Here is a 13,003-nt window from a genome sequence, read left to right on the forward strand (position 1 = left end):
GCTACATACAGTGACTGCCCTTGAAAACCTTCAGTGGGTGAGAGGTGAGGGTGGAAAACTGATATTGGTTAATTCAAATGCCATGTGTCCTGGGCTAATGTGTGTTTTCATCCTTGTTTTTAACCAGAAAGTTTAAAAAGTAAAAATAATGAAAAACTTAAAAAAAAGTCCAGAATAATACTTGTAGAATGAAGCTATAAAGATAGAAAGAAAGAAATTATGCTAGGGTTGGGTGTGGTGGTGCACACAGGAGGTATAAACACTAAGATCATAGACCACCCACTGTGCAGAAACAGAAGAGCTAAATCTGAAAAAAAAAAAAAACCCAAGGCAAAACATTGTGGTGGGTGTGACTCAATTTTATAAGGTAGTTACAGTAACCCAACATTAATTTATTCTTAAACAATTAATTAAAATGATTTCACATAGCCCAGGTGTGTACTGTTTATAAAGTGTCTCATCCACAGGCAACAGATGCAATGGTGGTTCCAAAAGACTAAAGTTTTTGTGCTTTTATTATACTTTTGCTCTCCTTTTTCTAATACAATCTTTTTTTCCCCTATCAGCTGTAGGGTTTGAACTCAGGGCCTGGACACTGTCCCCTGAGCTCTTTTGCTCAAAGCTAGTGCTCTACAATGTTGAGTCACAGCTCCTCTTCTTCCTTTTTCTAGATTTGGTTAGATGTATGTGTACAAACTGCTGTGTTAACAATTGATTACAGTAGCTTGATAGCCCAGGTGTACAATAAAGTGTAAACACAGAGTGAGGACAATCAATAGACAGGGGGTTTAGTTATGTGGGAAGAAGACACAAGGATTATATTCCACAGAGGAAACCTAGAATTTACAATTGAGTATGATAGTGACTGTACACACTGTGCTCCAACAATGGAAGCCTAAGAAATTCTTCAGATTCAGGGATGGTGCATCTTGTTGTTTTTTTTCTCAAGGCTAGCAATCTATCACATGAGCCACAGTGCCACTTCTGGCTTTTTCTATATATGTAGTGCTGAGGAATTGAACCAGGGTTTCATGTATACAAGGCAAGCACTCTATCACTAAGCCATATTCCCATACCCGGATGGTGCACTTGAAAGGAGGTCAGTGTGTAGGTCAGAGGAAAATGGAATCAACCTGGGAATTTTCAACTAGATGTCTTAAACCACCAATCATACATAGTATAATACAGTATATATATATATATATATACACATATATAAACATAACCATTATAATATATGGTCCATGAAACTACTCTACTCTACTTTTCTACATTGTCACTTGATTCCACTTACTTTGTAGAAGTGTTGGAGTGGTTTGCTGGCATACAGAAGAAAAAATATAATTTTCCTCATACTTCCCAGTGTCCATACTCTTAAGAATTACCAAATGCTAAAATAATTCTTGTATGTACTTCTCCTCCTTACCCCTGACTTCCAGTGTTCCATGTCACTTCCTTATCTTGGTTCATCTGGGCTATTACAAAAGTCTCCTACCATCTTTGTCTATCTGTCCCTGTGTTCTCCACTGTGTCCATCCACCATCTTCCAGTGTTAGTTCCTCCAGCAAAATACCTGTGTTTCTTAACCAGAAAGCCCTCTGGCAGCAAGACCCTGCCTTTCTCTCCCAGCTCCTTTTCTTAGCTCTTACTTGAGCTCCCACACGTGAGCCATACTGTATTCATCTTCACTTTTAGGAATGTGCCTCACTGTTTTCTCTTCCGGAAAATGCACAAACATTCCTCCTTTGAACTATAGTTCCCCAAACAATTGCTGATGCCCTGTATCACCATTCTGTACAATGATTAGATTACTCTTCATATTTTTAATTATGTCCTTCTAGATGTTTACACCACACTGTGAGAATACTTATAAGGAAAAAGGTTCTGATTTTTTCTCTTTTATATGGGATGAGTGAATATAATACCATCTATATCATGTGAATGTTCTTTTAATTAATAAATGAGCAAGTGAACACAAAATTTCAGTACAGATTTTTACCACAAAGCTGTCTCTTTTCTCTGGGAGGTGTGGTCAGATTGGAGAAATGTGCTTGCCTCTAGGGCTATGCAATCATCTTTCTATCATCTGGAGTCTAAAACAATCACCCAAATGATTCATATTTTAAGAATGTTAAATGAGAACTGGATATTCAATAAGAAGAACTGGATTCCAGTTATGCTCTACCATTCTCTGTCTGTATATCCTGAGCCAGGCACACATAACTTGTGTTCTTAAATGATGAGGAAGCAGAAAAAAGTTATATAAGGTATACTCCAATAATATTGAGTTTATTTTTAAGTGCCTAAAGGGAGACATGACCTGTTCACTTGTGGCTCTTTCCCTTAAAGGAACGGGTGTTTCCAGATAGTGATTGCATAATTAACAATGATCTCTAGTGTCAAGTCACTGAATGGCTTATACTTGAATAGACTCTCAAGTCTGAAGTTTGTTTGGAAAAATGGATGTGTCAACATTTCCTCATACTCTGAAGTAAATGTGTGAAAGGATGTTCCTGGATACCCTAAGTGGCATAATTGCAAATGCTATTTTACCAGCTTAATCAGGGTCTATACAAACCTATAAATAATTACTGTTTAAAAAGTCAGCTACATATGCCTACAGCTCTCTTCTGGTTTAAGAATTAAGATATTCGGATACTTGTAAACATTGTAGAGCTCAAACTTCCAACTCATCTTGTTATAATGTAATAAAACATCTCATGTAATGATCTTTAAAGACCTTATATTTCTCTATTCTGGTTCATAATTATAGGTAGAAAAAAACCCAAACTGAAAGATTTGATGCAGTTGAAAATGGTGGGTTTTATTTATTTATTTATTACTAATTAAAACCCTACTGCTGTTTTCAGCAGAAATTGAAAACTAAATTGTTTAATAATACAATTTCACTTTGCCTGAGTGTGTTACATTCTGAGGGCATACCATGCCTTGATTAAGAATGTTGTTCTTACACAGACTTCCTGAACATCTATTATGTGCAAGACTAGGTGTCTTTAACTACTATTAACTCTTTAAAATCTCATTATAAAATGTATGATATTTATGACACTTTTTGGATAAGTACAATACAGGTCAAAACAGTTGATACAAGTTGGGATTTCTACTTAACTGTTGGATTGGAGGGCTGTGCTCTCAATGTAACAGCTCACTGCCATTGCCAAATGAAATGTAGCGGTAGCTGAAATGCCAGAATTTGGCTGCCACTTGGCTGTCATTTGCCATTTGGCTGCACTTCTGGAGGGGACTGAAGTGAAAGATGATATAAACAGGAAGTACATGACAGTGCAACATAAATTGCTCTAGTACAGTGCTCCTTAAATTTTGATATACAAATGAATCACTCTTTGAAAAAGTGGAATGGCAGAATCTGATTTAGTAGAATTGGAGCCAGAACTCAAGTTCTTGCTGTCCTAAAACAGCTCTCCCATGGAGTTGATGGTGCCCATCCTTGGATCCCAAAGATTCCAGACACGAATGGGCAAGCCTGCTTCAGTACCATGGACAGTAGAACAGGTGGGGCACTGCTGCCAGCTTAGCAGGCATTTGAGTTTCTAGTTTTGAGTCTAGTTTTCTATGAGTAGACTTCCAAAACACTTTGTCAGAGTGTTTTAAGAAAGCACTTCTTGGGTTGCCATAAGCCACGTGGCATTCTTTTCATTTACACAATTCTATTTGGGGAAAGAATTGGGGCTTTAGAAAGAAGACAGTAAGTTGCCTCTAGCATTTTAAAATGATATGCTGCCAGTGTTCATCAGTCTAAAGGAAGCTAACCAGCTTTATTATCTAATAAGGAAGTTAATAAGGAATTTATAAAATATTTAAGTAATAGTTCAGCCTCAACATTATACCAGAGTGTTGGTCCTTTTCAAATAAATGCTGCTACTTGATACTTTAAAAATTTGCAACAGCACTGAACTTTCAATAAGATATAATGAAAAATTTACAAATGACCAAGTGTCACTCTAGCTCATAATGAAACAAATGACCTTAATTTCTTTTAATATATTTTTCTGCCATCTTTTTCTCCCCCCTACATTTCTTCTACTTATTTTGTTATTTTAAAGATAAACTCAGAAAGATCATTTTCTCTTTTGACTTTGTTCTTCATTCCCCCTACTTTGAGACATCAACAATGGCTGCCAGCAGAGGTAGTTCTGAGGCTTTCAGGCTATCAATCTGTTTCACAGCTGGAATGAAATAATTCAGAGAAAAGTCTGGCAAAAAGTTCCACTTGTTTTCTATTGGTGGCATTTTTATTTTCTGGTTGAAGATCCCTTCTCTGGTCTGATGGTACTAAAGTTTAAATTGGTAGCAAAAAGATGGCTATACTTGAACTTTCTCATAGTCTTTCTCTTAGTCTTGTTGCTTTAGAATGCTTACCATTTTTCATTCCAATGCATGTATCCATAATTCATTAAAGATTTGTTGCCATTAATTAAGCTTACATTTATAGGGTCCCAAAGGTGAAGATGTTGATCATCCTAATTTGGACATTTTTGGATTAATTCTTGTTGATTAATCAAGAATTGATCAAGTTAATTCTTGATTCCAAGAGAAGAAACTTTTTTTTCTTTTTACTATATTATATCATTAAAACAAGTTTTTTGTGTGTTCAACAAAATGTGTTGCAGGTACAATGAATCTATCTATCTATCTATATATATATACATATATATATTATTTCGATCGGGTTCATAGAAACATTGGAGCCAACCTTTGTATGCAGAGAATAAGAGAAATGACATTTACAGTCATTCTATTCACATGTGGTTAAACGTGAGTATATGGTATACTTGGTTTAGATGGGCTTAAGTTATAGTGGAAACTTATACCTCAGAAAAACACAAGAGAGGGTATTAGGTGTGAAATGCATAGTGACTCTTATGAGGAAAAGGAGGAAATTGTTGATTCTCATCTATCATTTTAAAAGTGGAAGTGAAGCTAAATTCAAAGTCCATTACTGACACGGTGTAGTCACTGGGCTCTTCTCAGATGGAAAATATTGGCCATTAACAAAGATTAAATAATTTACCTGAACTTGCTTGCCTTAAGCACTCAGTGCTTGAGAAGACTTTGTAACTGGTATCTTGGGAGTTTGCTTGGACTACTGAAGTGCAGAAAAGCCTCTATTTATGGCACATGGCCTTTCCTCAGACCAACAGTAATTATTAGTGTGTGTGTGTGTGTGTGTGTGTGTGTGTGTGTGTGTGTGTACTGAGCATGAACTCAGGGCCTGGATTCTGTCCTTCAGCCTATTCACTCAAGGGTGGTTTTCTACAAATCAAATCACACTTCTACTTCTACCTTTCTGCTGGCTAATTGGAGATCAGAGTCTCATGGGCTTTTCTGTCCAGGCTGTCTTTGAACCGCATTCCTCATATCTCATCCTCCTCAGTTGCTATGATTACAACATAAGCCACCACCAAATAGTAATTATTTTTTACAGAAACTTATATAATCTCATTTTGGCAGTCTCACTCACTCTCTCTTTCTTTCTTTTTATTGAATCACTGAAATCTAAGTCCAGAAATGAGGGATTATTGTCAGTGATAACAAGAATATGCTTATTTTTAAGCCAATCTCAGAAAGAGAAACATCTCCTGCTTGCTCTCATAGCCTGAGAGAAAGCTGGAAGAGAGTGAGGGAAGGGGTGACATTGTCCAAAAAGAAATGTACTCATGAGTCGACTTCTGTAACTCTAATCCGCTTGTACATCACCTGTAGTAACAAGAAAAAAGAGAAATAAATGAAAGAATGGGGACCATTTGGAAAAGGAAGAAGATTAGTGGGAGGGGAGGGGGAACTGGAGGGTAAGGAGGATGTGCATATGATCAGATTACATTGCACATGTGTGTGAAATATCATAATTAGTCCCATTATTTTTTACAAGAGTTAGGGAAATAAGAATGTGCTTCTCATATGTCATGGTCCTCATCAGTGTGTTATTGAAGGATGCTTATCTACTCTATGGTAAAATAACTAGAAGACTCTTTAAAATGTTCCCGTGCAGAATTTAGAGTGTCATGTTAAATAAATCTCTCTGGACACCAGAAGATAATATTTATTCCTTGGAAAGCTAGTGAAAGTTATCAGCGGTGACTACTTTCAGGGTCTTTACAGAGAAATGTGTCTTGGAGGTGGGGGAAGAGGGGTTGGATATAAAACACAGAAGCAGTAACCAGGAGGAACGTCCAGGAGACTCACGCTACTTTCAAGGCGTTCTTTGACAAATGCAGATGAACACCTAAGAACATGGAGCAGGTAACTGTGGGATAGACTGTAAGATGCAGGTGAGGCAGACATAAAACTACAGATGGTGTGCAGGAGTGACTCATTTTCCCTCCTCTCAGACGTTAGTTTTCTTCCTTTAAAAAAATTTTTTTTTGCTTGTGAAAGTACTCAGTGCCCAAACTGCTTGAGTCAAAACAGTATTTAACCACAGCGAACGTATTTTACAGCTTCTCTTCACTGCTATCTCTGATTTCCAACATTTCCTTCTAATGAGAGGATTGTATTTCATGAAATTTCTCTCACTAGGTACATTCTCCACTCTTCCGGGAAACATACTTTCTTGAAAAGCAAGGTCAACAGATCATATGAGGAAACACACACACATACACCACCCCCAGAATTCTGTATTTGCCTTCCCATTCACCGCTTTAATCACCCAGGGGTCTCACAGGGTTGAGTGCTCTGTACACTCCAATGTGGTGAACAGAAGATGAGGTTCCCTAGAGTTAGACTCCCAACTTAGCTTAGAGAACTGGCCTTCCTCTATTGTCCTGACGATTGTCGACCGGATGGCAGGTTAGGTGAACTGCCATTATTATTTTACTCTATGACAGGGCACAGGTCTCCATCCACTGGTATTTGGGGACAAGGAGGAATAATCTGAAGCCATCGTTGAACCTCTGCATTGCTCATTTGAGCTCTTAGCATCCAGTTCGCCCCCACCCCGCGCCCAGGACCACCGGTCATGTCAGTCATCTCCCCGGGGCGCGGCTGCCAGGTCCTTCCCAGGATGGGCGAAGCAGCCAATTCCCGCGCGCGCTGAGATCAGTAGAGGACCAGGCTCGGCTCTGTCCGCGCATCACCCGCGCAGCCGCCAGGGGGACCCCGACCCTCGCAGGCGGCATCAGAGAAGAAAGCATCTGAGGGCTGTGCAGCCTAGGACCCCGCAGTGCCGAATCCGAGAAACCCCGATCGCCCGGGGGATCCTCGGTGCTGCCGGGGAGCGGCGGGCGGAGATCGCTGGAAGAGGCGCGGCGGTCCCGCGGCAGCCGGGCGCGAGTGGGTGTGTCCGCTTCCACGCCGAGCCCTCTCTCTCCTCCCCTCCCCCGACTTACTTTGTTCCCAGCCAGGGGATTTTGGGGGGGAGGGGGATCCCCGTTCTCCGAGTGCAACTTTGTGGCCGGGCGCGTGCACCCTAGCGATTGGGGGGTCCCGGAAGGGGAGGAGCGGATCTCTCGCGTCTTTCAGGAGAAGGGGGCGGCAGGATCCGAGGAGTTCCCTCCAGGCGTGGACGGCGGTGGCACGGTTGGCGGGGGTTAGCATCATCCCGCGTCCAGGTCCCGGCTCGGGGACGCTCCCGGCAACCCGCCCCGCCCTCCCCAACCTCTTCTTTTGGGGTATAAAGCAAGAGATTCGGGGCTGGGATCCGTCTAGAGCCCGGGAGAAAACTTTCCCTGCCAGCCCTCGGGGCCCTTTTGTCTTTCTCTGTAGCTGCGGCGGCGACTGAGGTGCGTGCGTTCCACTCGGTCGCCCAGCCCCGCACCCCGCGCCCCGCGCCTTGAGCCTTCGGGGGACCCGCGCGCCCGGACCCTACGCGCCCCATGGAGGCGGCCAGCAGCCCTCCAGCTCCGTGCGGGCACAAGCAGCGGCGCGGCCCCCGGCCCGAGGCAGCCCGCGATCTCCCGGTACTGGGGTAGGGGCGCCCCCTCCCCGCCGCCCGCCCCCCTCCGCCTGACTCATCCGCCCACGGTGACCGCACCGCGTCCGCTGCCCGAGCCCCGCCAGGATGGGGAGACAGACCGCAGCTGCAGGCGGACGCCCAGATTCCCGCTGACGCCCCCGACCCTGCCGCCGCCTTCGCCGCTCTCCCGAGGCGCCCACAGCACGGGGCTCCTGGAGCGAGGGTCCAGAGAGGACGCCCGACGCCCCGCACTCCCGGACAGGTGAGGGGAAGGGAAGGGTGATGTGGGGCGGGGGAAGGCGGGTGGGTGGGCCAGCCCAGCGGCGCTAACCGGGCGCTTCTCCAACGCCTCCCCCTCCCTTCTGCCTCAGCCTCCAGAGTCAGGGTAAACGGTGATTCCCGAAGTTTGGGGAATAAAGCAAGTCCGCCATCAGTTTTGGACTTCGGGACTTGTGAGCGATCGCGGAGGTCCCGGGGTCTCCGAGCGCCCGGCTAGCTTCTCCGAGCTACACCCTCCTTTGTCTTGGTGCCCGAGACAGAGCCAGCCTAGTCTGCAACGATGTCCTCGGCGTTAATAGGGGGTCCCTGAGAGTGCGGGCAGGGCTTCCCAAAGAGGTTATCGGGGTGCACTGGTACTCAAAAAGGCTACAAGGATAGGTCGAGTCAGCGCTATTGTCCTCCCTGGGGTAGCCTGTCCTGAAGAGAAAGGACGTGCAAGATTTGCCTCATAAATCATTCCGTGATCATTAATCGTGCAAGCCAACACTTCACATTGCGTAGGCACAGGCGTGGTGTATTTACCGCGCTCTGATTTGGAGAAGTGTGCGTGTGTATATGTGCAATAAAGACAGTTCATTGTTCCCAGCTCGACGTTGGAAATGTTAGAAACAAAGGCTGAGGCTTCACAATGTACATGTAATTGAGTCTTTGAAATCAGTCTCTGTACATCTTGGTATGGTGTATTTCAAAAATACACATGCTTACCTTTTCTTCTGAACACATTTACAAGTTGTGAACAACAACGTAGAAAGCGTTTTGGGCTTCGATAAACATTCTTATTGGTCTGTTCGGACTCTTCTTACTTGACAGCCAAACCAAAGTTCGGAGGTTGACACAGCCATTCCCACTGCCTGTGAATGCTGCTTCTTTGGTTTGTCATTTCTTGCATGCTATACAAACATATAATGACCTTCATTGTATTATTTGGTTACTGATACCAGATGAACAATTTGTGGAAGGTAGACTTGATCTGGAAACTTTTCAACCTTACCTTACTTTCCCAAGGTTGTTTACTCATCTGAAGTACCTGATCATATGATTGTACTTCGAGGCCTTTCAAACAGTTCAAGTGAGGACTAGGAGTCCTTTTGAACAGAAAATAACCCTTCCACCATTTCGTGGAAACTATAGTTGAATGCTTCAGCAATTAAATGTGATCAGTTTTCACTTTTACTCTTCAAAAGCTATATGAAGGTGTTAAAATGATTTTTTTCCCAAACAAAGTTCTAATAGCTAGCTCATAATTATGAGTAATTTAACTATAATTTGTAACCCTGGTTATAATTATCTTTGTATCTAGTCTGGGAAAGCTTTCCTTGTGCGTAGGAAGTCTACGCACAAGCACTTGCACAGAGATGACGCCTGTTGCTTCTGAGGCAGGTCTAGGTAAATGTAGAGTATCCTAAAAGCATCCATAATCAGAAAGATCTGAAAGATCAGGAACTGCCAATAGAAAGAGGGATGGCTGGCTGCACCTAGCAATGCAACTTGTTAGAATTTCTAGTAACGGCTTTTGGATGTTCTGAGTTAGATTGCTATATTTGGACTTGTGTAGTTTCAGAATTTTGACAGTAATTCATTGCACACCAAAAAAGATAATTAGTGGCAGAGAGAATTACTCTGAATCCAGTAGTTAAAAGTCTCCTCCTCTGAGAACTTGACATAAAGGGGAGGAAATTCACATTTAGCTTATATAAATCAATAAGAATAAAGACCAAAGGAAAGGCCACTTTTTACATCTTTAAGCAAAATTTAAAAAATAGCAGGTAATACACTCTTACATTACTTATCACATGGAGTATACATTTTAAAAGAGGAGGCTGTTTAAAAATAAATTTCACATAGTGTTATTCTCCTTAAACAGGTGACTGCATGGAGGGTCTTTGTCCAGCAAAATATATCTGGAGAAAGAACTTGTGTAGGGACAGAAAAACAAACCTGTGATGATCCTTCATTTTGTTAAGGCATTCGTGAGTTCTGGTGTTATCAAGTGTATCTACTTGCTCTGGACTTCTGAAAGGCTTTGCCCACTGAAATCTGATATGTGCCCAGGCACTGAGAAAACACGGATGAGCACTTGCTGAGGTGCCAGGGAACACCCCTAACGAAGTCTAGACTGGTGGAAAGGGGTCTGGAAACATCATCCAGTGCTAAGAAACATCTCAAATACAAGAGAAATTGTACAGACTGGGGGAGCAAGCAGTATGGTGGATTGCAAAAGGTAGGAAGTTGCTGTTTTGACCAAGCCACCAATGTCATGGCCATGAATAAATTCATTGACTTTTCTGAGGACTCAGGGTTGGCTACCTTATCCTTCTCTAATGATGAGACCAAGTTCCAGTGTAGTTAAAGAGAGGAATTAATCAGTGGAGGTGAGGATATGATTTGTCAGATGGATGTGCTAATACAGGGAAAGAGGAATGGTTGGGAAGCCAAAGAGTGCTGGCTTGAGGGCATCTGGCTCTTTATTGATTATCCAAGTTGACATTACAAAAGAAAATAATAAATGCCAACTTTTCCCTTAGTACATGATATTTTTTTAAATGATTTTTCACCAATAATAGCCATTGATTTTACTAACAACTCTCAGAGGTAATTAGAACATAAAGGTGATAAAGCCAAGAGCACTGCAAAGCACATTTGCACAATCTGCTCCCCAGAGTTTCTGTAGAATCAAGGGGTGGGGAGGGGAGAAGCTAAAGCAGTGTTTTGGAAACTTTGAATAAATGGAATAAAGAGACAGCTTGGCATCAGATTTGAGTGGAGGCTGAGTTTCTGAAGACAACTTAGTTTCCATTCTGAAAGACAAGTCTCCAGTTTATGAAATTGAGACATCTTGAGGTGCTTTATAGTCTGATTATCGATGTAAAGTCTGATGGCTCCTGTATTGTGTCTCCTTTCCACTTAATGTCCTTCCCTTTCCCCATCAGGAATTCTGGGGAGTTCTAAAGTCCTTGATAAGACTCACTTGCCACTGGAAAGAAAGAAAACATGTACAATTTATATAAAGATTCGTGGGTCATTGTATTATTAAGTGGATGCAGCTGTGCCTTGGAAACTTTGCGACAATTTCCACTGGTGAAATTACACAGGGACAATAGGTGTGACTATAGGTGTGACTATGTGGATCTACCCATTCCATCTTATAGTATAGTATCCTTGGTACTCTATCTGTTCTGAATGGTAATTATAGTGAGTACCCCTCTCCCTCCAGCCCACCCTGGGTTCTTATGGAAGAAGGAGAGTTTCAGGATTCACTTGCTTCTATGCACAAGGAAGACTCATTTCACTAGGTCATTTATTAGCTGATGTGAGTAGGAAGTTTAAAGGTAGCTCTTGCTTCAGTGACATTGGAACCAGAGACTCACAGTACTTTATCAGGGTTGTTCTTCTGAACTTGTTTCTCAGATCCATTTTTCTCTGTGCCATCTTTAATCTGAGGCCCTCTTTTTGTGTACATAGGAAGATCGCCGTTGGTAATTCTAAACCTACAGTCTTGGGTAGGGATCTGTAAGAAAGCCAAATCCTGTCTCTTCCAAACTCCATCTATATAAATTTCTTGGAAGTGTTCTGAGTGGCCTGGCTTGGTAGTCACTGAATCAGTCTCCATATCCAACAGAGTATGCTACTACGAGAGTCTTGTACTGATAATATGCCCAATGCGTATGTATATGTGATCTTGGTTGTGGCCTGAGCGGTGAAGAAGAGACTGGTAGATAGTTCTCTCAAGATCAAACAGAGATATGGATCCTTCAAGGAAATGTTGCTGCCAATAAAAAAAATATGTCTGCTTTCTCCTATACAATGATATGACGTGTGTACTTAAAGAGTTGTCTCTATGCACAGATTTCAGAAGTAGGACTTCTTTTCCCAGCCAAGGTAGACCCCAGGAGTGAAATGATACCATCCTGTCTAGACTTTGCTGAAAGGAGTGATGGGCAGAGGGGCACAGCTGGCACTGGGAGGCATAAAATGATATATTCCAAGTTAGAGTATTGGCAGAAGCAATGTATGGGCAACACTGTTAAAGTCTGGGGAAGTTGCATGACAGGATGGAGATTCCATGTTCCTTAAAGAACACTTTAGAATATTCAAAAATGTTAAAGTTCATTTGTGGCATGAAAAGGACTGGAAGAGACTCCTGCACCAGGAAGATAGCCTAGGCCAGTAGGTGAAACAGTAGGTGAAACAGTCGCATGTGACAGAGTAAGAATTACTGGACTGTGTAGAAAGAAGGGCTGTGGTCACCATGCATCCATTCCAGGGGCAGGACTTTATTTGAAAATCCATCTGGTATTGGAGGTCCCATGTAACTTGCCTTAAATTCATTATGTTATTTAAACCTCATGAGCCCTCCCTAAAACTGGAAGAGCTAAATGACTTCCTTAAGGTTATGCAGTCATTAGTTGGCAAAGTTAGAATTTAAACCCACAGATCACCAACACAGTCTATGATTTAGCCACAATACAATGCTATCTTTTACACTCAAGGTCGGAACCTATGGTATCAGGTCAAACTGATCAGTAGCTTTCAAATAGGCAACCAGAGGACCAGAAGTCCAGGACAAAGAGCACCAAATACAAGCAAGTATGTAAAGATGAACAATGTACATGCTCAGAAACATACGGGAACAAAGTACCGAGGTCAAACCAGGCATGGATATTGCATTCATAGATTCTTAGCCTGGGGCTTGGAACATAAAGCAAGGAAAAGGGATAGGAACAGGAAGTTGAACAGGTGGGCAGATGAATAGAACAACTAAGATTTGATTGTTGATTTCAGGCTAGTAAT

The 13,003-nt window shown here is 42.3% G+C and overlaps 1 protein-coding gene across 1 annotated transcript in view; it reads left to right on the forward strand.

Moving 5' to 3' along the window:
• The first annotated feature begins 7,968 nt into the window (after positions 1-7,968).
• Tmem200a (transmembrane protein 200A) overlaps positions 7,969-13,003 on the forward strand; it is a 65,865-nt gene continuing 60,830 nt past the window's right edge. Inside the window, exon 1 of the mRNA XM_048354070.1 lies at positions 7,969-8,195. The gene's annotated coding sequence lies outside the window, so the exon portion shown is untranslated. The remainder of the gene's footprint in view (positions 8,196-13,003) is intronic.

The sequence above is a fragment of the Perognathus longimembris genome, chromosome 9, assembly GCF_023159225.1.
Source record: "Perognathus longimembris pacificus isolate PPM17 chromosome 9, ASM2315922v1, whole genome shotgun sequence".
Taxonomy (NCBI): Eukaryota; Metazoa; Chordata; class Mammalia; order Rodentia; family Heteromyidae; genus Perognathus; species Perognathus longimembris.